This window comes from Thermobia domestica, chromosome 5 (assembly GCF_964235325.1).
Source record: "Thermobia domestica chromosome 5, izTheDome1.hap1.1, whole genome shotgun sequence".
Lineage (NCBI taxonomy): Eukaryota > Metazoa > Arthropoda > Insecta > Zygentoma > Lepismatidae > Thermobia > Thermobia domestica.
In genome coordinates, this window is record NC_137458.1 from 161,917,456 (window position 1) to 161,941,275 (window position 23,820).

General features: G+C 36.8%; 1 protein-coding gene across 10 annotated transcripts in view; it reads right to left on the reverse strand.

The window, feature by feature from the left end:
- The window catches only part of Srrm1 (Serine-arginine repetitive matrix 1), a 211,433-nt gene that overhangs the window by 143,452 nt on the left and 44,161 nt on the right, over positions 1–23,820 (reverse strand). Inside the window, exon 2 of one of the 10 annotated variants that reach the window (XM_081759289.1) lies at positions 1,162–1,339. The exons of the other annotated variants lie outside the window; for them this stretch is intronic. The gene's annotated coding sequence lies outside the window, so the exon portion shown is untranslated. The remainder of the gene's footprint in view (positions 1–1,161; positions 1,340–23,820) is intronic. 10 annotated transcript variants of the gene reach the window in all.

A 23,820-nucleotide genomic window follows, 5' to 3' on the forward strand; every position in this document is an offset into this window, starting at 1 on the left:
ATAGCTCATATTAAAACTTCTCAAGTTCTCACCAATTCTAAGAAATAAGAACATGACTACATATATACATTTTCTGCAAAAAAATTTAGTTACATGATTTATTATTTTTATCATCATTATATGTAGAGAGTTGAAATGACAACGTATGGAAGCAAACAAACAGATTTTTACGTTAAAGAATTTTAATAAAGATACCTACAAACATACTTAATATGTGTTTCATACATAATATAACCAGTTTAGTAGAGAGTCCCCATACCATTTTATTTTTACTAAATTGTACATTTAGTCTGAGATGACTAATAGTTCTTTACTCGCTCAAATAATGTATATCAGATTAAGCCTGCTATTGTAACACCCACCAATTAGTTTATGCTGTGGAATTTTCGCTGATATTTTAGAGAACATAAAATAGGTCAGAAAGTGTTTGATAAATATACTGAAGTCCTGTAAGAAGTTTACCCTTTCTAAAGTCTTGTATTTTAATGCAATTAAAGTTTGGCACATTTTTATTATGATAAACAAGAACTAACCTTTTTTGAGTGTGTCACATAGTTCTTTAGAATTTAATATAGTTTGTATTTCTACATTCATCTCACAACCTTCGCTACAAGTTCGAAGGACAAACTTCCTTGTAAATACTAATATTAGTGAAGAAAAGCTGTCTATGGTTTTCGTTAAATAATTTATCGTTTTCCTTGACCTTTAGTTTCTTGTAAGTCAGTTCGTTTATAGTTTGCTACTAATATAAAATGTATGGATAGACGTACATATTAATATCCTATTACAGTATGTGGTGATATTTCTCTTATAACCTACAAATTAAATTCGTAAAAATTTAAGAGGCAAGAACATACTCTGCATCTCGTTCAATTTAAAAACGTACTTTATGTATGTATCTGAAAGTGTAACTACTGCTTTTTATATCAAAATATCCACCCAAGTATTACTTGACTAAATATAGTGATACCCACATCCATCTTCATCTATGGAACATTAACATTTCAAAGTTATTATTTATCTGCAAGTTTCTTAACCGCGAAGGTTTTCAATATGTATGTTTTCTTTCCATGAGGTGAACTTGTTAATGTCAACAAGTTCTAAAATAAATAACCATATACATCAGCCACTTTTATAAAAGTCTTTCTCTCCAAGATTTACCTGTATCTTATTATTTTGATTACTGATCGACGTGTTCACTTCAACAGGAAAAAACTCGACAGCAAATTCCAGCCCGTGGCGTCAGTGTCTAGAGTGCAATTCAACTGAACCCACACAAGAAGAAACGGAATGGTAACAATGGAGAAACAGAATTTGAGCTTCTTTTTAAAGTTCAGGTCTTGCTTGAGTAGATGACATTGTCAACGTTCCATTGCAACAGCATTGCGTAAATAAAAAAATTGCAAAACGTTTAATAGAAAAATGAAATAAAGTAAAAAATTAACATATTTAAAAATTTTATATTACACTTTTAACAGAATATTTCCCTTTACAGAAAATTTCCCATTTAAATATTGATGCTGATTTTCTTTTAATATTTTCAACGGACTACTAAATGGTTCTCTTCTTTTCTCATCAATTAGTAGGAAAAAATGAACATTAATAAAATTCCAGGAAACGCTGGTTTCTTACCCAAACCATATCCAATTATATCTAGTATAGTTTCGAAATTTGCACGAAAAAAATAACCACAACAATCTTCTTTAAAAGAAACTGGTAATTTTTAAATATATGTTTTATAGAGATATAGCTGGCAAATTTTGTTTCATGATTCACAGAGGAAGTACACGCCTTTTCGAATCCCGTACGATCGAATCTTCGCTTTTCACATACCGACAAGAAAATACCTCCTACTCGAATGTAGGAATGAATGATAAAGTTAATTAAGGACTGTCCCAGAAATAAAGTAACCACTTGGAATTGCGTTTATCTACTACATTGTTTACAAATTGACCTCAGCGTTCTCCTTGACTTTAACATTAGAGCGAAACACATATTACAACCCATACAAAAAACAACTGTTACTGCTCCCGAAAGAATTTTCGAACTTTGCTTCTGATACCTTGCATTAAGTTGCGCACAGCCGTTCCACTGATAGTACGGACTGCATTGTTCCACATTTGTTTGAATTGCTGGAGGTTAGTGGCAAGCCCGACCCTTCTTCCTGAGAATGCGCTCCACAGTTGCCCAGTAGTGTTCGATAAGGCGAAGTTGGGGAACGTTTGGTGGGTTTAGTTCTTTCGTCACGGAACACTCCTGATTCGTGGTTTGTACTGCTGTGATGGCAGTAGCGTAATGGGCCGGGGCCAAATCTGGCCAGAATAATGGGGGAACTTTGTGTTTATGGTACAAGGGAGCAGACGCTTTTTAATGCACTCATTTCTATAAATCTCGCCTCCAATTGTACCATTCGTTTGCCATTCTAGCATTTTGGCGTCAAATTTTGACACCCGGATAGTTTTATCCGCATCACGAAGCACTTCACCCTTCATTGCTGTGCAAAACTGGGGCCCGGGCAATGGTTTTGTGTCCATTTTGACGTATGTTTCATCGTTCATTTGAATGCATCGAGAAGGATTTATCACTAGGAGGTCATAAGGTTTTCTGGCGTGGGTTTTAGCACGTTGTTTCTGCTCTGCACTCTGCTTAGGTGTTTTTTGCTTTCGATACGATCGTATGTTATGTTTCGACTTCACCCGTTGCACTGTTAATTTGGTAATATGTAACTTTTTGGCTACTTTACGAACTGACAAATGTCTTTTCGTCTTGAAAATATGAAGAATCTTTCCATCCAAAGTTTTAGTAGACATACCTGATTTTTTCGTCGTCTTCCTTTTAAATATTTAATAGTATAATGTTCTCCAAACTTGAGTATCACTTTTCTGACACCAAAGTACGACACATTTACCGACTTTGCGATCCTTCGCATTGAAAGTCCCTTCTGAGTGCACCATTTGTGCAGAATTAATTTTCGCTTCGCTTCGCTAATCCGTGGCTTAACCGCTCACGTCCACACACAGAACGACTTTTTGCTGTGGCATTTCAACTACAATTATGTGGCTTTATTCAGAGACATCTATGAGATACTACTGAAGTGTCTATGGAGTTCTGACATGTATTTTCTAGTGGTTACTTTATTCTGGGACAGTCCTTAAATGTCTTTAATATCCCAGTATTACTTCATCCTGCGTAGCGTAAATCGAAGGTACTTCAAAACAAATAAACATTCTATATTCGACTTACTGTTTCTTTAATGCAAAATATTTCGTAAATACAGAAAATGTATCTAGTTAATTCCCGAATATATATATATCAATAATTTATAAGAATTTAAAAAGTCTCCTTCCATATATAAGTGAAATATTACGGGAAAACACTGCAGCTCAGAATCATTACGATACATTAGTGTAAACTGCAGTAGTATATCTTTAACTTATGTGTCAACCGTCTGATGCACTTTATCTTGATTTAAAATTTGCACCCGATTATATGCTTCTAACAAAGAGTGTTAACTGTAGCTGCGCAAGGGAAAGGCAAAAAAATTAACATCTTAGAAACTCTACAGCATACTCGAAGTACGTAAACAGCGTTTTATATACATATTACTTTGCTACGAAATAGTGTTCGGTGTCTATATACAGAAGGTTGCCTATGAAAAACAGTGCAGCCACCACGGGCTAGTTCTGCATCTCAGACTTTACTGTAGCTGTTCGGATAAGTACAATCATGATTTTATCCTACTCTTGCTGGTACGCTTTTCTGAGAACCCTACTCTATGTGGACTGTTCCAAAAGCCTTGTTCATCATCTTACTATAATATAGCATGCACAACTGCTGAGAGGCTTCCACACAGACGAAATGCAAATGGTACGGTACAGTCACCAAATAATAAATAAATAAATAAATAAATAAATAAATAAATAAAAATAAAAATAAACTCTGTCTTGCTAGGAAAAATGTTCCCAATCCTGTTTACGTAACTACATCGAAAGATCTGCCGCTTTCACGTGAGGCCTTCAAGTAGAAGGCTCTCCGAAGCACATCCAGTATTGCTGAAGGCAATCTTCGTTTCGATACTAAGCTTACTGTAAACGGCTCTCCGAAGCACATCCAGTATTTGCTGAAGGCAATCTTGGTTTAGATACTAAGCTTACTGTTTTAAGATAGAGTGGGGGAGGGGGTAAGTTCTTGAATTTATTCTTGACGAAAATAGGGAAACAAGCAAAATAATTCATACGTAATAGTTTAGAATGTCTTATTACTTGTCATAATAAACTTAATATGAAAATATTTACGTTCTATTCCAGCAGTACCCATCTCTCCCAAGTGCTTGAGCGCAATTCTCCCAAATTTACCCCACCTCCCGCAAATATATATAAAGACTACTTCACTTGGTTGCCTTTGCCTCCTCCTTTTAAAACAAAATCTGTCTTTGTCCGCTTATACCTCCTGCTACAATTTTGTACTTTCGATCAAAAATTTTCTTTTTCTTATTTGCTTTAACGTCCCACGTTTATGCACCGATCCTAAGTGAGACGAAGATGATGGTAATGAATGAAGAACGTAAGAGAAAATAGGGAAAGCTACACAGACGGTGTTTGTCCATGACAAAACCGTTGGTGTGAGCTGAAATCGAACCAGAGACCACAAGCACCAGAGGTGAGGTCTCTATCACCCCAAAAGATATTCATAATTAAGTATTAGACTTCCAAACTGTGCTATACGTAAGTGTCGGAAGTATTCTACAATGGCTATGTTCGTCCATCTTTCGGTCTTTTTTTTTTTTTTTTTTTTTTTCAATTGACTCAGAGTTCCAAGAATAGGTTTCATTTCCTCTGTCAAACTCCCATGATAATCAATCTTTCCGATTTTAACGTTAATCACCATAGAACAAGCGAGTTTCGTTTCACAGTGTGAAACTACGGTAGACTTCCAAACTACGCGAATTAAATATTCAAACTTCAAATAGTAATACATCTATAACTGCTTATTGCAAGAGAGACTAATAAGATCAAATATAGAACCTGTTCCTCGGACGCTGAATCCATATCAAAAAGGCATTATTCGCTACTCCTTACTGTATTTGTTCTATGGTGATAAAGATTGAAACCGAAAATGGTTTATTTCAACTACGACAAGGTCTGAATCGAGAGTTGAGAGAGAAAACAGAACCTATTCTTGGGACACTGAATCGATTGCAAAAAATTCTCTTCTCACATCTCAAAGTTTTTGGTCTATGAAAATCAATATTGGGTCTAGAGGTACTATTAAATTCAACCACTTCCGGTTTCGATATAGTGTTGCGAGTTATGATATACTCTTGAGACTTCGTATTGATTACAAAAAACCCTATGTCGCTATCTACTATCGTTTTTGTTTTATGGTAATAAATGTTGACACAGGAAATGGTTAGTTTGACCAGCTTCCAGTTTGAATATATGCTTAACGGAAAAAATGGAACCTATTCTCAGGACCTGGATCGAATTCAAAAACTGAATCTCCGAATCTCTTAGCGTTTACTTTATGGAAATCAATATTGAAACTGGAACAGTAAATCTGAACCATTTCCGGTTTTGGTAGTGTTGGGTGTTGTGATTATATGCTCTCCTGAGACCCTTAATCGAATGAAGAAAACCGTTTGTGGCTATTGCCATTTTTGTTCTATGGTGATAAATGTGGAAACCGGAAACTATCAATTTGAAACACTTCCGGTATTGAATAGAGGGTTAACGAAGATGGAACCTATTCCTGGTATTCCGTCACTCTACCAAAACCGGAATTTTAACGCATGATTAATGGGAAGTTAAAAACGATAAGAACATTTTTTGTTACTTTGTACAGTACAACCATGCTTTCTTCCAAAAAAATTTTTGTTCGCAGGAAAAATCAAAGTGTGAGGGAGGTACACAATTGGACACTGTCCGCTAAAGAGCGTGCCCAGCAAGAGTGACATGTATTCGAAACTTAATTTACATCAGCTACGCGAGAGGGGGCGATTAGCCTTATCCAGAAGGGTTTGACCCCAGTCCCGAAAGTGTGCCATCTTTTTACGACATAAAGTGTTCACACGTAGAACGAACAAAAAACAAAAAAACAAAAAAATTCTAAACCTACACACCTGCTATGGCGAAGTTTAATATTTTATCTTTGTGAAACAAGTATTACACACTGGTCATTATTTCTCTGTGGGAAATAAAAAAACAGATATGTTTCCAAACATGGGTTAAAACACCAAACGACAAGGAGTAAATAAATATTTTAGTCTTATTCTGTTTTCTTCGTGAAATAAATACCATATACTAGTTTTTTACTCTCATTCTCTTCCAGATGAAGGTAAACAAAACCCTCATGACTATCCACTTAATCGTTTGTGTTACCTGAAAGTAAAACGTCACATACCAAACAAGAGCTTTTAATACCTGCTAATAAAACAGGCTAGACATTTCTTCTCTTTTGCATCACTAGAAAGATAGAATTCTTTATTTCGTAACTGTACAGCCCATGCAAAGTGCTGAAACGTGAAAGCTCAGTAGTGTGTGATGTATCTGATAGCAAATTAGTAGTTGTGCGAAATCAAATGGCGCAGAAAAATGAATCTTCTTGGAATGCTATTCTTGTCTTATTCTTGGAATGCTACATTTTTTTATTCCGTTCCACACTTTTGGTATTCCAGCCACGATATGCAGCGTGACCTTCCCCAGACTGTATCACCGACTAAGTCATATATCTGAACTGGAACTCAGTGAAATTGATATTACTGGCGTTGCGCGGAATTAAAGACGTCAACGGCATTGGAGAATCCACTGACATAGCATGCTATGACTGTCAGGTTCCTTATGTCTACACCAACCATGCCATTCATCTCAAAGTGGTCAAGGCAAATGTTCATGTACTGAAAGCCACGCAACAAGTGCAAAGGAAAATTAACTAAGGAAGACTGTACGACATGGTAGTAGAAGTCTGGAGGCGTGAATATTTCTAACCGATTCAAGAAAACTTTGAGCAATTACGTGTAGAAGAGTCGATGCGAAAAGGAAGAAACAACTTCGTTCGCCAGTGTACCGAAAGTTAACGCGGATTCATTGTTGAGGCTTGATTTTGTTACAGGGGAATATTATAACTACATCGCTTACCAACAATATAGAAATCAATGCTGCATATATTAAGAACATGTTTTGACGGATGCACAGCGATATTCCCACACTGTATGAAGCGGACACAACTAGGTGAGACTACATCAGGACAAGGCATCCAGTTACATAGTCAAATTACTGCTGTCGCTCTCCACATAAGATTGAAGCTACGATCTGAATTTGTGCTTTCCCTTTACTGACATAGCCATGAAGAACCTCATGCCACCTTAATGAACTACGGTGCCTTTAGACTTTTTAAACACCGCCTTTTTTTCTCGTAAGGTGAATATAGCTGCCGGTGTCTGGAGAATGTCACAGCGGGAGTGGAATAAAATTTGCACCTGCAAGAAAGTTTTCTCTAGTGGAAAGTACGCTGTCGAACAATTGTCAAAAACGCTTCTGAAAATGTTTTTATTTCCTTCTGACACTAACCGTTTTGTTTACTGCAGTAACCTAAATGTAGATATGTCACATTTAACCTGATAATGTATCTCCACTTTTCACTGGTAAGGTAATTTCTGTTGTTAATTCGGGAATATGGAGACGCAGAAGCATATGGATTGCTTTTATGCTACATTACTAGGTTTATATCCTGATTAATAATGATATTTATACTAGTTCTCAATTTCAATGCAACAGCTATTTGTACTGCTGGCCTTGAAACAGAGGCTGTAAGGTGAATAAGGCATCAAGCAAGAACTGTCTCTTATCTTAGTAGTGAACATGTCTTGATCAGTAGACATACAACTCTTCTTGGAGATGATCTTTGCGTCTTGCATTGCGGACGATGAACATATTAAGTATTTTAAATCGGATAGGGCAATAACGTAATCATTCTAGAACGCGTCTATTCTTTGCGGCATTTTATTTTATGAGCACAATAGCACTGCAGCAAAGCTACAGATATTTTACACTACAGGACTTCGATTCACTGCCGCCACTTTTGCCAAAGCGACACTGTAACATTTGAAACTTGTTTTTATAGATCACAAATAACCGTAGTGCTTTATAAGGTTGAAAAAATCAACCTCCCAAGATTTTCCAAACCCTGGGGAAGCTGAAAATGCTATGAGATCTGTTTACCGGACCATTCGCAAATTCAGAGACTGCGACAGTCTATATCCATCCTCGAGCAAGTCGTCCACAAATCGTAAGTAATCATACTTAAGCTTGTCAAAGGAGTGGTAACGAGAAATCGTTGAAATCTACTAACACCAACCGTTAATGGCATAGGAGACGAAGGTTTCAAAAATACCACTGTCCCACATGCTCCATGTTGTTGGTTCCTTCTTGCAAAAGACAGTAGAAGACATATTTAACGGTTACAATGTTCCATGGTAGAACCAAGTGTTTTCTTATTGAAATTTTTATGGTCGAATAGTTGAGGCCACGATAACATGAAGTTTCTCTGCAACAGCTAAAGTGAAGCATTATCCGTAGTAAAGACTGACCTCCAGTTGCACAACTATAAGCCAAGACATATGGGCAGGGTATCGAAGGCAGCGTTATAAGGAAGCCGATGAAATTCTAGATGAATTCTGACGTCAATTAGGACTTCGCAGAGATGGTGTGGTTGGTGAAGAAGAGGTGTACGACAAAGAAAAATGAGGATATAACAGGAATACTGTATTTACAGTGAAAATTGAGAATCAATTTTTGGAAGAAGCATGACACAGCTTCTAAAGGAACCATCCTAATAATTATCTAGTAGGACTGTGGAAAACCCTGACAAACTCCGGTCTGCGGAATTTGAACTTGAACCTCCTGCTTGATAAATAATTATAAAAAGTATTTCGAAGTATAAGAAGGAAGGCAACGAGTCTACACATACATAAAATTGGAATGGAAAATATCACGAGCATGATTATGATTTGAAGACATGGATATCTGTATTATCGTTAGCAAGTTTAGATTTCCCACGTATACTTAATTTGGCAGCGAACAAATTACAGTATCCATATGTACTCCACATTGGCGACCTAGTCAAATGGCAAAGCTTAAACCACTGCTATACACAAGGATAGAGATACATGACATTTATACTTCAGAATTATATTAATGTACATAGGTATATACATAAAATAGATTTGCTTCTTGCTGTAATGATTCTCTTTTAGAAAATACATTTAAAAAAAAGGAAAACAATGGAAGTTTTATGAAGTCAAGTGTGTAAACATATACAAAAGGCTGCTCCGCGTATGTTTGACCAAACGCAATTCTTTCCTACGTGCGCAAAGTGAACTTGCCCAGCCTTGCTCTGGTGTATCTGTCACGGTAGTGTATGCGTTGTGAGAGTGTTTGTGGTATCTTGCTGGACTGAAAATTCCGCCAACCTGAACTACTTTTGGGGAGGATTATGTTGTACCCCTTTAGACGCAAAGTTTAGTGTTTCAACGATCAGGAAACAGTGTAGTAGTTGTGACATTAGCTTGATTTTAACCAAGGATGTAATCAGTAAGTATTCTGTGTCCCAAGCGTTCGGTTCTCCAACAAAGAAGACGAAAACACGGCCATCAGAAGCCACCATCAGCACACAAGCTAAACTTCGCAGAATGATTACGAAATTGAATCCCTCGACCAAAGGACAGATGGCGAATTGTCTAAATATGTCTTTGGGAACTGTCAACCACACTTTGCGCCAACGACTTAAATCTAGAAAACGTTGTAAAGATTAGCTAATATCATCTTACCAAAGCTCACCGACAAGAACGCAAGTGTAACGCTCGGAAGTTGTACGAGCAACATTCTGGCAAAATAAGGTAGCGGTACAGTCTCTGTACTGGATGAAACGTGGCTGTACCTTCATGACTGCAGCAAAACAAGAGCCATTATCTACACAAAGGTATGAAGCACTTCACAAAATGGGTCCGAGCATGTCAAAAGGCTTTTTCGAATGGGTTCATGACTGTCACCGAGGCCACCTGAAGATTCGCAAGATGAAAAAGAACTGCAAAATCACTAAGCAGTACTACCGACAGGAGATCCCGAGGCCGATCTACGACCAGAAGCTAACAGAAATGTACGCAAGTGAGATCAACGGATGGAGCTTCGCATCTATCTAAACAAAGCTTCATCTTCACACACCTCAAGATAGTTCCCTGCATAATGCCAATATGAAAGAGGCTACATAAAAATACAGGCCTACCTTTCAACAAGACACCTGTGGACTCGCCAGACGCAAGTTCAATGGACTTACGTGAATTTGGACTATTTAAAAGAGCTTTGACCAAGAGGCGTGCGACTAATGTTAATGGACTGTGGAAAGTTGCGAAAAAAGAAATGGAATAAGATGTATCACGTATGTAGATCTCTAACAAAGCCTTCTGCAATGGAGACTAAGTTGCCGGGTCATCGTTCGGAACAAGGGAGTATCAAGAACAGGCGCCATGAATTTTCGTAACTACTTGGTTTGGTCTCACATATGCGGAACAGCCTCCGTAATAACTTAGTCAAAATAACTAATCAAAAAGAAAAGGATCTTTACGTTCAGATCTATTACAAATTTAATTAAAGTTCGGTCTGCTTACTAGCTTCCATAGTTGTAGAAAATCCGATAAACTTAATGAATTTTCCCCTTTTATTTTGCAGGTGGTGCAACAGGGAAGGAAAAGTTAGTTATACTTATTACACAAACATACAGTTATTTCACTAACATATTTTGAATGTCAACATTTTGAAAGCTGCACCATTATACAAAAGTTACTTTGTGGCTCAGGATCAGTCTTGAAAGTGAGAATAGGTCATTACCTAGGGCAGAATTTTATGAACACGAATTTTTAGACTCTCCAACGTGAAAGAGGAAGAGAAGAAATTTTTAGTATAACATTTTATCGAAGCAATGGATGTAAAGGCACGAAATGGATACAGTAGAGACGAATTTACTGAGGATAAGAAACAAGACTGAAAAGGAAAAAGAGTGAAAGAAGAAAAAGATGATTTAGGAAAGAAAACATTGGAGGGAAAACAGATGTCCTTAAGAATGTTAAAAAAAAAAGAGTAAGAACACACAGAAAAGGAGGGAGTAGAATATTGCAGTTAGTGAAAGGAAAGAGGAGAAAGAATAAGATACAACAAAAGTGTGGAAGGGATAATGTGTACAACTATGTAAAGAGTGGGATACGAATTATATAGGAAGGAGAGAGGTGGAAATGAAATGAAATCATTAAGTTTTACGTTCCACGGTTATGTCCGCTGGGCTAAAGGAGACAGTGATGACAAGAAATGGTGGAATGAAGAAAGTGGAAGGAAATGGTAGAACCCGAGAAAACCCACGCACACACTGTTTGACCACCACAAAGCTCTCGGGATCGAACCAAGGACCCACGCATCAGAGGTGAACGCTCTACCACTGAGCCACCGCGGCCCCATAAGAAGAGAGATGGAGTTAGAGAATTAAACAACATAGCCCGAGCTAAGACGACGTTAGATTAACGAGGGAAAACAAGCGTGGTTTATAAACGTGAGAGAAACAGGACATTAAAAAGAATGAGAAGGTGTAGGACTTGAAAGGGGAAGAAGAAATATTGTAAGTCGAAAGAAACACAGCGAACAAGAAGAGAAGAGAGGGATTAATTAACTGAATTAGTGGACTGACTAGGAGACTTACGGAAGTGTCACTCACCGATTTGAATGAAACTTTGCACACTTGTAGAACATCGAAAAATAATCGACACATATTTTTTTATATCGGCTATGGTGAAGATTTAAGGGCGGAAACCATCCTTTGAACGTTGGGGGTGGTCTCTAAGCATAGACAGAAAGCAACCATTTAATTTAGAAGAAAACATATTGTCAGAGGGGTTTTAGAACAGCTGATTCAGAATCTAACGTCAAAATTACAAAATTTAAAATGGCGGATCCAATATAGTGATTACAATTCCAAAATGTTTTCTGGTTTAAAATTCTCTGCACTTAACCAAGAACAATTATAGTTGGTAGGGGTTACTATGAGAAGGCTGCAGACTGATTTGAAATCCTTTTCTATTGATTTGAAACCCCTTTATTTTAACGGAATGCTTGATTAAAGTGAGTCTCTGCACCTCTCCCTGTTCTGGTTGCTTATGTATAGTGAGTCCCCTCGCCTCTCACTATGTCAGAACTTCACATATCCTCAATTGTTATAATTATGAATTTATTGAGAAAACGCTTTACAGTAATGTTATTTCGTTAAAAAAAAAAGAAAGAAAAAAAAGAAAGAAAGAAAAAATGTTGGCATAACGATGCATAAACATTGTTTACACCAAGCTCATCTTATTACAGCAATAACTGTGACAAATCGCAAAATGTAACACAATCTTTTTCCAAATAACTTTTTGTATCACACATATCTAATAAGATTTGCAAATCTGGGAGAAGAAAACTGCTTATGAATCAGTGATTTGGATCTAAATTATATTATTACGGAGATGTAAATTTATGTTATAGTTGTAGAGGACAATATCAGTAAAATGTATCAAAAAGTTTTTCCACGGTCTAAAGCCGAACACATCAAGAGGCTGAATCCTACCAGTTGTTAGTGCCGAATGGTTTCTATTTTGAGGTACTCTTTTGTTCGTAAAATAGATTGAAAAGTTAATTAATTGTGACCACTCCACGAATCAAATAACAAACTGAACTTTGCATTAGACGCTGGGAGAAAATCCTCTTGAAACCATGATCTCACAAAACCTGATGTTTATTTTTCCGAATTTGATGCTTTCACAAGAACATTTTCAGATTAAAAGAGGTTATTTTGGACTATAGGGTCAAATGTCCAATTCTTTTCCTGTAAAATAATTAACCACGGTGATAACAGAACACCATTTTCAGAAATTAAGAGCTGTATGGTAAGACTATCCATGGCTTTGGATTGATTATTTTAACAAAAGAAACCTTACCAAAGCTTAAAACCCACTTTATTTTAAATTATAATTTGTAAGACTGTATGGTGTAGCTGTGAGTCATAGATTTATTGACTGTGCCGCACTTTCTACTGTTTGTGTGTCTGTTAACTCTATAGTGAGAAATGCAGACTCACTTTAATCAAGCATCCCATTAAAATGAGTACAGAAAGGGGCTTCAAATTGATTTTCAACCTCCTCGCAGTAATCTCTGACAACTATAACTGTTCTTGACTAAGTGCAGAGAATTTCAAACCAGAAGACATTTTGTAATTGTAAGCACTATATTGGATCCCGGCAGTATGTTTTCTTTTAAATTAAATGGTTGTTTTCCTGTCTATGCTTAGAGAACACCCCCAACATTCAAAGGATGGTTTCCGCCCTTAAATCTTCACCATAGCCGATATATATATATATATATATATATATATATATATATATATATATACGTGTCGATTATTTTTCGATGTTCTACAAGTGTGCAAAGTTTCATTCAAATCGGTGAGTGACATTTCCGTAAGTCTTCTAGTAAGTATACAAGATCTGTGGAACAAAGTACTCGATAGAATAAAGGAGAAAGAGGACAAAAAGACAAAACATATAGCAGCATAGTGAGATATAAGGACAGAATAGCGCAGGTGTGCCTAATTAAAAGTTGAGGTTTGTACCTAAGTAAAAATTATGAACTGTAAAAACTGAAAGAAAGAATCTTATTGGCTGTTAGAAGTATGTAAATTGATTCTCATTTTCTGAAATATGTAAGCTGTAGCCTTAGATTGTACTTTCATAGTACGTCTGGTGAACGCAATGATATACTGTCGAAACTATAACAAATATTAGTAATAATAAACATGTCCTTTGATCAGATTTTATTTTTAAGTTACGATGTAGTTTCAAAGCAAGAATGAGCAGTAAAGTTAAATATTATATATACATTTTTAATACATTGCTTGTGAAAACCTACTTGGTAAATCGCTGTTTTTCGTATGAGGACACATCATTAACTAAGTTACGGTTTCATGAACTTGAAAAGTGAACGTCCATTCGAGGGGGTGAGGGGTATTTCACTATTACCAATTATTTCTTTTGAACTACAGGATGTACATGAATGAGCTCTGAAGCATGACGCGTTCTTACTTATACAAAATATCTCTCATTTGCACAAACTTCAGAAATTTCTCTTGCAAGAGAAATGCAAAATCTCGATTTTATTACGGCTGTAAGTTCCTCTTGGAAGTGTTGAACATAAAGGCACAAAATTTCGCATATTAGAACTTTTTCCCTCAAAAATATATGCATATGAGAATTACATGCGCAAATTCATTATGAAGAAAGCACAGAGGATGTCCAAGAAGCGAAAAAGATTTTCACTACTGCTATGAATTTCTTTTCAACTGTTAGGCACATATTTATTCACTAACTTTAGCATTTAATGGAAGACACAAAATTTGATATACAGATGGTGATCAAAAAAATGGAAACACCTGTAGTTGGCAACACGTCAAGATGTATGGGTTGGCAGTGGTGTCGTCGCGCCCGCAGCGCCGGACCGCTGGTGGTGGTGTGTTAGGTCGGTCTCCACACTACGTCAGGCGCAGTGGAACAGCAGTGTCCAGTGGCTGCAGTAGACGGAGGTAGTGTAAAATGGGAGACACCTCAGATTTTCAAAGAGGGCAAATTGTTGGTGCGCGGTTATGTGGAGTGAGTGTGACGGCAGTGGCTACTGTGTTAGATGTGTCGCGTGGGACAGTGTCGAAGGTGATGACGGCCTACACAACACACGGGAAAACCACATCGGAGAAGCGGAACAGTGGGCGGAAGAAAATCATGAGTGACATGTCACGCCGGGTATTAAAGCGCATTGTCACGCAGAACCGTCGTGCCACTGCGGAGCAAGTGACGGAGGAACTCAATCAGCATCTCCTCCACCCTGTTCCGACAATCACAGTCCGCCGCAAATTACATGACATGAACATACGGGGTCGTGTTGCATGGGCCAAACCGCTCATCAGGGACCATAACGCTTTCGCCACGACCATGCAAATTGGACCGTTGAGGACTGGAAACGTGTGATATGGTCGGATGAGTCATCCTTCACCCTATTCCCAACCACGGGACGTGTTTATGTGTGGAGAACGCCCAAAGAAGATTATGATCTGCAGTTTCTCCTCCCAACTGTGAAACATGGCGGCGGCTCGGTGATGCTGTGGGCCGCCATATCATGGTTTTCATTAGGTCCTATGGTCACACTTAGCGGACGAATCACTGCCAACGATTATGTCGCAATTTTAGGAGACCACTTGCATTCTATGGTCCGGATGTTGTTCCCGGACAATGACGCCATCTTCCAGGATGATAATGCACCCATTCACACAGCTGGCGTTGTTGCAGCGTGGTTTGAGGAACATCGGGATGAAGTTCAACACCTCCCCTGGCCCGCCCAATCCCCAGATCTCAACATAATTGAACATCTGTGGTCCGTCTTGGAAACACGACTCCGGCGACGATTTCCACCTCCATCCTCTCTCACAGAACTGGCCGATGCCCTGCACGAGGAATGGTGTAAAATTCCACTTGCTACCATTCACGACCTCTATGCTTCCATCCCACGTCGCATCAAGGCTGTTCTGAAGGCGAAAGGTGGCCCGACACCATATTAATCTGGTAAGTTGCAATTTCGTTCAGGTATTTCCATTTTTCTGATGACCATCTGTATGGGCTCCATGTTACACAGATTGCTAATTTTCTTGTATAATTTCTTCAAAATTTTAGGGAGAAATTACGAAATACTGTCTGCAGAAAACACGGAGACATCTACTTCATATTAATAAAAATGAATATCAAAATTTTAAATAAAACAATATGTTGATGGATAGGGATTACTGGTATCATAGGTTATATCGCCTGGAGCAAGTTTCTAAGGTTTCGAATTTTCAGAAGTTCAGAAGCGGAGAATGAGAATAAGCTTTACTATTGTTACGTACTGTGTTTTAAATCGCTGAGTACAAGTAGGAAATCTGATATATGTAGGACATTTTGATACACAAATTACATTATTCACTACGCGACAGGGTTGGCAAAAACCATGTTTTTTATTGAAAAAACAAAAAAACAGTTTTTTTTTGTTGTTTAAACCCGCTTTTTTTTTTTAATAATTTACACTATGTATTTATATTAGATATGGACAGAAATTAGTTTGTTTCGTCTTGGTGTTATAATGGAACAACAAGGTTACACTGGAAGGGGTCACATAACCTTAAAGCAGAATCCAAACAGTTTCTCGGCCTACATCCAAGAGAAATTGTCCATTTCGACACGAAACTGGGACAATGCGATTGCCGACGCACTCACAAAGGACTCCTGATAAAAAATACGTTGTACTGATCTTTACATAGGCCTAGTTGTTAATATAATTGTCAAGAGTCATTTCAGAAGGACAAAAAGATAAACAGTTACACAAGTAAAAACATTATATTGAATTATATATAAATCGGGAAACTCCCGCCTTAGCCATTGGGAAAATCCTGTTATTACTTTAAATGTATTCATATGTAAAATTTTAAGGTCAACGTATCATAATCACTACCCTACAACTAAGGTATTAAATTACAAATTTGATATGTAGATATCATTCAATAAAATTAAAACAAAGTCGAATCCAAGCTGATGTTGAAAGCTACGTAGGCAGTTGATACATTTTACCAATTTCTATCAATATATTTAAGCAACCTTGGCTTCTTTATAAAACAACAGGCATTCAGGCAAGCAGAAATATATAATTTGGTTTTGTATCGTATGTTTAGGCATCCTTCTGAAATACCAAGGTTATCATGGAGAAGACTTTCGCTTAAAGGGACACCTCGAATCGCTACTTGGTTTACACTTGAAAGATGGGCTGTGGTTCGACCGAGAATTGAACACGGGACCCCTTGATTAAAAGGTGAAAAGTAGATAAACGGAATGCAGATGGTGTGATATGTGGCGACGTCACCATGAAGTTCACACGATTTAAAGCATTTTTCATTTTTTTCTTTTGTTTAAACCTTTTTTTTTTTTTTTTTTTAACCAGCTGGTTTAAACCAGCCAACCCTGCTACGCGAATTCAATTACGCGGTCACAAGAGGCTGAATATAAGGTTTTCAGTGCCTTTGAATGTCACACTTTCACGCATTTATTTTCTTATTATTATTATTATTATTAATAATAATAATAATAATAATGAAATTTTTATCATATAAAAATTCAACATACGAAGAGTGAATATCTCATTACATTAAAAAGAATATATCATCATGGAAAAGTTACACTTTGAATCTCAACGAATTGGGGAAAGTTTATATCATCAAAAAAAATTATATATATATCGAATGGAGAAGGGAAGACATTTCACCTTTATCACATGTTGCTTTTGAACAGTTTGACAAAGTCCGAAAGATTATTAACAGAGTTTCCTGTTTCATCATCATTCACTTCCACGAATTCAGCATTGAGGGCGCGTGTACACTGGAATTACAAGATAAACTAGCTTTCTTTTTTATCAGCAGTGAAACTGTCAAACGACATTAGCGGACTGCCATGCTGTCACAATTACAAAGGACTAGCCATTTGTCACTGTCACCAGAAGGCACACGGGAGAATTATCTGCTCATCCTTTCAATATATCACCTGTGATCTGACTTTCGAAGGGAAAGCTTTTGTTTGTGTGCAAACAGTAAAAAAGAATTAAAACAATATACTCAAGAATAAAAGGGAGTTAATTATTGGAAAGTAGGATAATTAAAGATAGTGTCTGAAGAAGGATATGCTAGATATCCGAAACAGTTACAAATTATAATTTAAAATAAAGTGGGTTTTAAGCTTTGGTCAGTGTCTCTTTTGTTAAAACAATCAATCCAAAGCCATAAAAAGTCTTACTATAATTAAAGAATAACACATAATTTATGATTAAGATGGATGAAAATGAAATGAAATCTTTAAGTTTTACGTCCCACGGTTATGCCGGTTAGGCTAAAGGAGACGGTGATAATGAGAGATGAGTGAAAATGGTGGAATGAAGAAAGTGGGAGGAAACGGGAGTACCCCGAGAAAACCCACGAGCACGATGTTTGTCCACCACAAAGTCCACACGGCGCGATAAGATGGATGAAAAAGACATGTGTTACTGGATGAAAATGTATTACTGTATATAGTTACTATTATTGTTTGTTAACAGACAATTAACTGCAGTAAGGACAAGTCAGTTTTTATTTCTCCAAGTAGGTAAACAAAAGAAAAATCACGATCCTTTTCTAACCTACTGGCTAAAGTACGTGCTTACTATATGTAAGGTCCTAGGTTCGCTTCCCGGTGGGGGTACTGGTCTTGGATACGAACCCAACTTGTTCGGATCCTACTTGAAATCATAGGTCTGTATCATATAGCCTCGATTTCTGATAAAGAAGTTCACTCTAATGAACTATTAACTGTCTGAACTTTCACAGAATATTTATGAGTGGAAGTTTTGTTACTAATCCTAGTGAGGTAATTGTACATATTTTTATTTCTTGAAACAGGGCTTTGGTCTGATACATTTAAACCGGTGATGGTCACTAAAAATGTAAAATTGTATTACATTCTTTTTTATCTCCATCCATACAGGAAGAGTGTAGTTGGCCATCATAACATACCACAACCAACCCCTGAATTTTTGCTTTGAATATGTCATTCTGCAAGGTCTGACAGTTAGTAACGGACCGATTTTTAGAAAAATGCCGATTTCATAGTCAAGTCTTAATTGGCCTAGACAAATAGAGCAAGAAGCAGGGTAGGCAGAATAGAATGAAAATTCAGAAAATGTATGAGTTACACACATTCAGCAAAGAGTTATCTCAAAGGAAAATGGAAACTGGCCTCGAGTCTGGTTCTTATTTTATCCTGGCTGCAGAGCATTATAAATTGGCCTCATTGATCTATGCCATAACTAGTAATCCCGAGACCTGATTAGAGATTTATTTCACATCTCTATTCAATGCTCACTTCTAACATTATAAACTGTTCTTGTTACTATTTAATTATTTTTAACTTTCAATTTCAATGATATATTACTTTTCACCCTTATCTATCAACTTGAAATTTTCCTTCCTTATAGTGCCACTTACAATGTCGCTCAACACTTCAGGCGAAATGAACGAGAAAAATTCTACATGTTATTGTATTTGCTACAACTATGGACACAGGTAACCTTCATCGACTACTTAACGTGTGCTCAAATTAATACTTAACGAAAGCATATATGAGAGCTGTAGAACTTCTATGTACCGACGAAAATATTATAAACGCTAAATTATAAGTTTATCTTTATTCAGAAAGTAAATATCATTTTTTTTTTCTATTGAAGTACCAGTATCATTAACATGCAAGACATAAATAATTTGACAAAAGTCATTAGATACAACTACGTTAATTTTGTATAGATAACGGTATGGAAAAGATTTGCCTTTCTTCGATGTTATTTTCTGCAGATCTTGCGAGAGCATTTTCTCTTTTCCATGCTAATATTTAATCCATTTACATCAATAGCACGCGCATTGCAACTTTATGCTGAATTTTAATTGATATAATAATAAATTTACAATTAGAAAAGTAAATTCGTTACTTCTTTTCTAAAGTCGATTTTACTAGATACCCAGAGATGGAATATTTTATCATTTCACTAAAACCCCGACGCTACTTTATTCGCGGTTTTCATTTAGCACCATACACATTCGTTGAGTCCGCGTTGTCACATATTCGCAGTTTACATTCCTTATCATGTGAACAATTTTTGAACTCAAGAATAGTTAGTAATACTAAATTTTCGCCTGACAGCTTGTCACCTGTCACTCAGTTTATCGGTATATTGTTACAACAGACTTTCATTGACTGCATTCAAGGAAGGAACTCATACAGCTTCTAACTCATCAGCTCCAACCTCCCTCTATCTCTTCCCCCCCCCCCCATCCTTTACTCTAAAACCTAAGGCTCTTTCAACTTTACTGAAGCTTAATTTTAGCATCTTCAGCTCATGAACCCTAAAAAATAATGAGTTACTTTAAGAACGTTTGTTGAGACTTTCAGTTTTCTTTCTCGTGGTTGCCAACCTATCGAAGGGGGAACTCCTTGATTACTTTGATGATGCGCTGGTAACTTGTAAATTCCCAAATTTTAAGGCATTTTATATAATCCAATTACAAATCCTAACTTCAAGCGTATTTTATGTACGATATTAGTGTTAGATCACCAAATTCACTATTTGGGAAACAACACATTTTGTAACGGCTGTTAATTTAACAATATTTTCACTTAATCTATGACCTTCCGGCGTTAATGTTTAAACGAAGTATTATCCTTATGTATATGATACTCTGCGAGACTATTTCAAAATTATAATTATTATTTTTGTCGTGTTTATCACACTCTAAAAATAATGAATATCATGACACATCATTATCTTCTGTTTCCATTATACCTAGTTATATCATAAATACTGTCACAAGTTTGAATGTGAGAAAACACAGAGTATAAACACCAAGGCAATTTATTTTGGACATGTTTTACATTAATATGTTGCACACCTAACGCACGAATCATTTTTCGAAATGCCCCCCCCCCCCCTCTTGGCCTTGATGCAGGCACGAAGTCTGTCCGGCCACTGGTCAATGGCATTACGCACCACGTCCATGGGAAAACTGTTCACTGCTCGGGTCAAGGATTGTTTAAGACTGTCGACAGATGGATGTCGTTTATGGCAGGTCTTTGCCTGAAGGACTGCCCAAAGTTTGTAGTCCAACGGGTTAAGGTCCGGACTGCTAGAAGGCCAATCAGCGGTAGAAATAAAGTCGGGACGTTCCGTGCCAGCCACTCCTCGATTGTTTTCGCTTTGTGGCCTGGAGCGGAATCCTGCTGGAAGGTCCACCTCTCTCCAAGGAACATGGTAGCAGACAGTGGTTTTACTACAGGTGTTAGCACTGTGTCCTGGTACACTTTGGCAGATGTTTTAACACCTTTTTCGCAAAAATGCAGCTGGGTTGTGCCTGAGTAGCTCACTTCCCACCAAACCATCACTGAGGTAGGATGATGTGCCCTCTGAACCCTTGGAGCTGCCTCAGCAGCTGCAGTAGATGATGTAGTATACACACGGTCATTTTGGGCGTTGTAGGCCTGCTCAATTGTGAACACATTTTCGTTAGTGAACAGAATCTTTCTGTGCAGATTGTTGGCGTAAAGCTGCAACAGTCTCTTTGATTTAAGGACCCTCTGCGATATTAATGTTTGGGTCAGAAAGTGACCAGTCCGCCTCTTATACGCCCGTAGATGTAGGTAACTCCTGAGCACACGAGACATGGAATTTCTGCTGATGTCCATCTCAGCAGCCATCACTTTTTGTGTTCGAACAGGATTTCTTCAAATTCTTACCGCGACTGCTTTCTAGATCTGCAGGGTTCGTACCGTTCGTGGCTTGCCACTCCTTGCGGGGTCAGCTGCCGTTCCAGTCTCGGTGTATCGCTGAATGGCGCGATACACGAATCTCTTGCTAAATTGTAGAGGTTTCAGGAGGTTGAAAATCTCACCTGCTGTCTTCCCGACCTTGTATAGTGCAATTACTGCTACACGATTTTCGTAATCACCCCACTCCATCAGAACTCAGTACAATATCAACGTATGTCATGAACAGTCGAACACACACTATATGCATCTTCCGCTTTATACACAGATGGCAGCACTGTGCCACTACGGATGCCTACAGTGCCACTCCAAACTTTGTGACAGTATTTATGATATAATTAGGTACAATATTCGCAAGTTTAATTTTCTAGAACTTCGGTAACATCACAAAATACTCAATAAAAGAGTAAATCAATCAAAAGATATCTAAATCCAAATGTAGACCTACGAAGAATTGTTTTTATACAGAAACATCAACACCACAAATATGGTAACTTACATAACCATCAGAAGTATAATAATTTTTGTCTTATAGTAAAAATTACCTTCCGGGAGACTAACTGCAAGTACTAGTGCCCAGTTCTTATTACAGTATAAGTAAATTGTTCAACTGGATTTCAACACCTTTATAATGTGATTTAAACAAACAAATACTTAAAAGTGTCATCAGTAATACCTGATTTTCTGTCACTTCTGAACGTACGAACTAAATCACCCCTTCCTTTGCATTACAGAAGGACCTATACCAAATATTACGTATGTTCGAAATATCATATTGGAATGCTGTCCAAGTGATTAAGATGTGAGTCAAAGCACTATTTTCAAAGTAAAACTGTCACTTGATGAGCTACTGAGAGCAGAGAGCATTATTCCATATCTTTATAAAACTACTTTACCTATTTTCTGTTTCTGGTGTAATGTAGATATCAAACCAAATACTTAATAATTTTCAGTTTATTATATTTCTATATTAAACACATGAAGTACAATTTTACCAATATCGTCATTTATCACACAAGAACTCCATCTCCTCAACGAAAAATTGAGTTAGCTGTTAAACGCGGAGGTGTTTATATCTTCATACTTTTTACTCAAATTAATCTTTACTATTTCATTGAATCATTTGAAAGACGATCAAATAAATGTTACAGTGAACGGTATCATAGCTTAAACCAGCATATCACGATGACATTACAACAAATTACAGCTCTCATGACCGGCCACTTTAGTCCTACATCACACTCGTCTAACCGTGTACTTCTATATTTCAGAAATAGCTACACGAACTTGGACCAAAATTGGTGAGAGGTTAATTACTGACCTACTTAAAATGCCTTGCCAAATTTAGTTAAAATCAGTGCAAACGTTACTGAAAAATTTACAGAATGTCTTAAGAAACAGATGAAAATTAAAACGATAACAAACCTGCGCTAGGCTATACGATATGAAAATATAATAATTTTGAATTACCAGAACTTGATAAAATTTACTGTATTAAATTCCCCTGTCTGTAGTATTTAGCGAAAGCCGTTATCAACTTAAGTTTATTAGAATATTTTTATGTAGTGATAGACACACTTTTTAAACTTTACCTTGCTTTTTACTTATACTCTGTTTACTTTTGGACCCTTGTATATGCTACAAGCAAAAAGTCACATGCTACATGACCGAAGCCAATTGCTGTTTAGAAAAAGATATTCTCAAAGAACATAATTCCGAGAAAAACGATATCACTGTAATTAATACTGTATTTGCTTGGTGTAGCTAACATGTATTTTAAAACTAGAAACAAGATTATTTATACTAGATAATAAACACGATACCCTACAAACTAAGTGAGCAACTGTCGTCTCTGCTTAACTCAAAAAGGTTACCATGTCAAAATGGAAAGCTCTATTTGTAATGAAAATTTTGATACAATAAGAAATGATATGATAGTAATTTGATTCGCTTTTGGTTTACTTAGAAGCTTCAACAATTTTAAATATCGAAGTATCAGCATAAATATAATTTAATTGGCACTAAAAAAACCTTGATTTGTTATATTGCTTCAATTCCAGTGTCATATGTGCAAGATATATATAATGATATTTGCATTGCAACTTCGTCATACGCATATATTCGCAAAGGGTAGTAAGTTTTCGTAATAGTGTAGGAACTACGGTTTTAACACAATATACATATGCATGCCACATATTAAAGTGAAGAGATATGTGGTATACATATGCATGCTTTGCCGGTATGTGTAAAGTATTTGTGTAAGTTATAATGCTAATTTAGAAGTACTCCTGTAACAACAACTATCATCTATATTTCGAGCACATATCTCGAGTGTTCATCGTCAG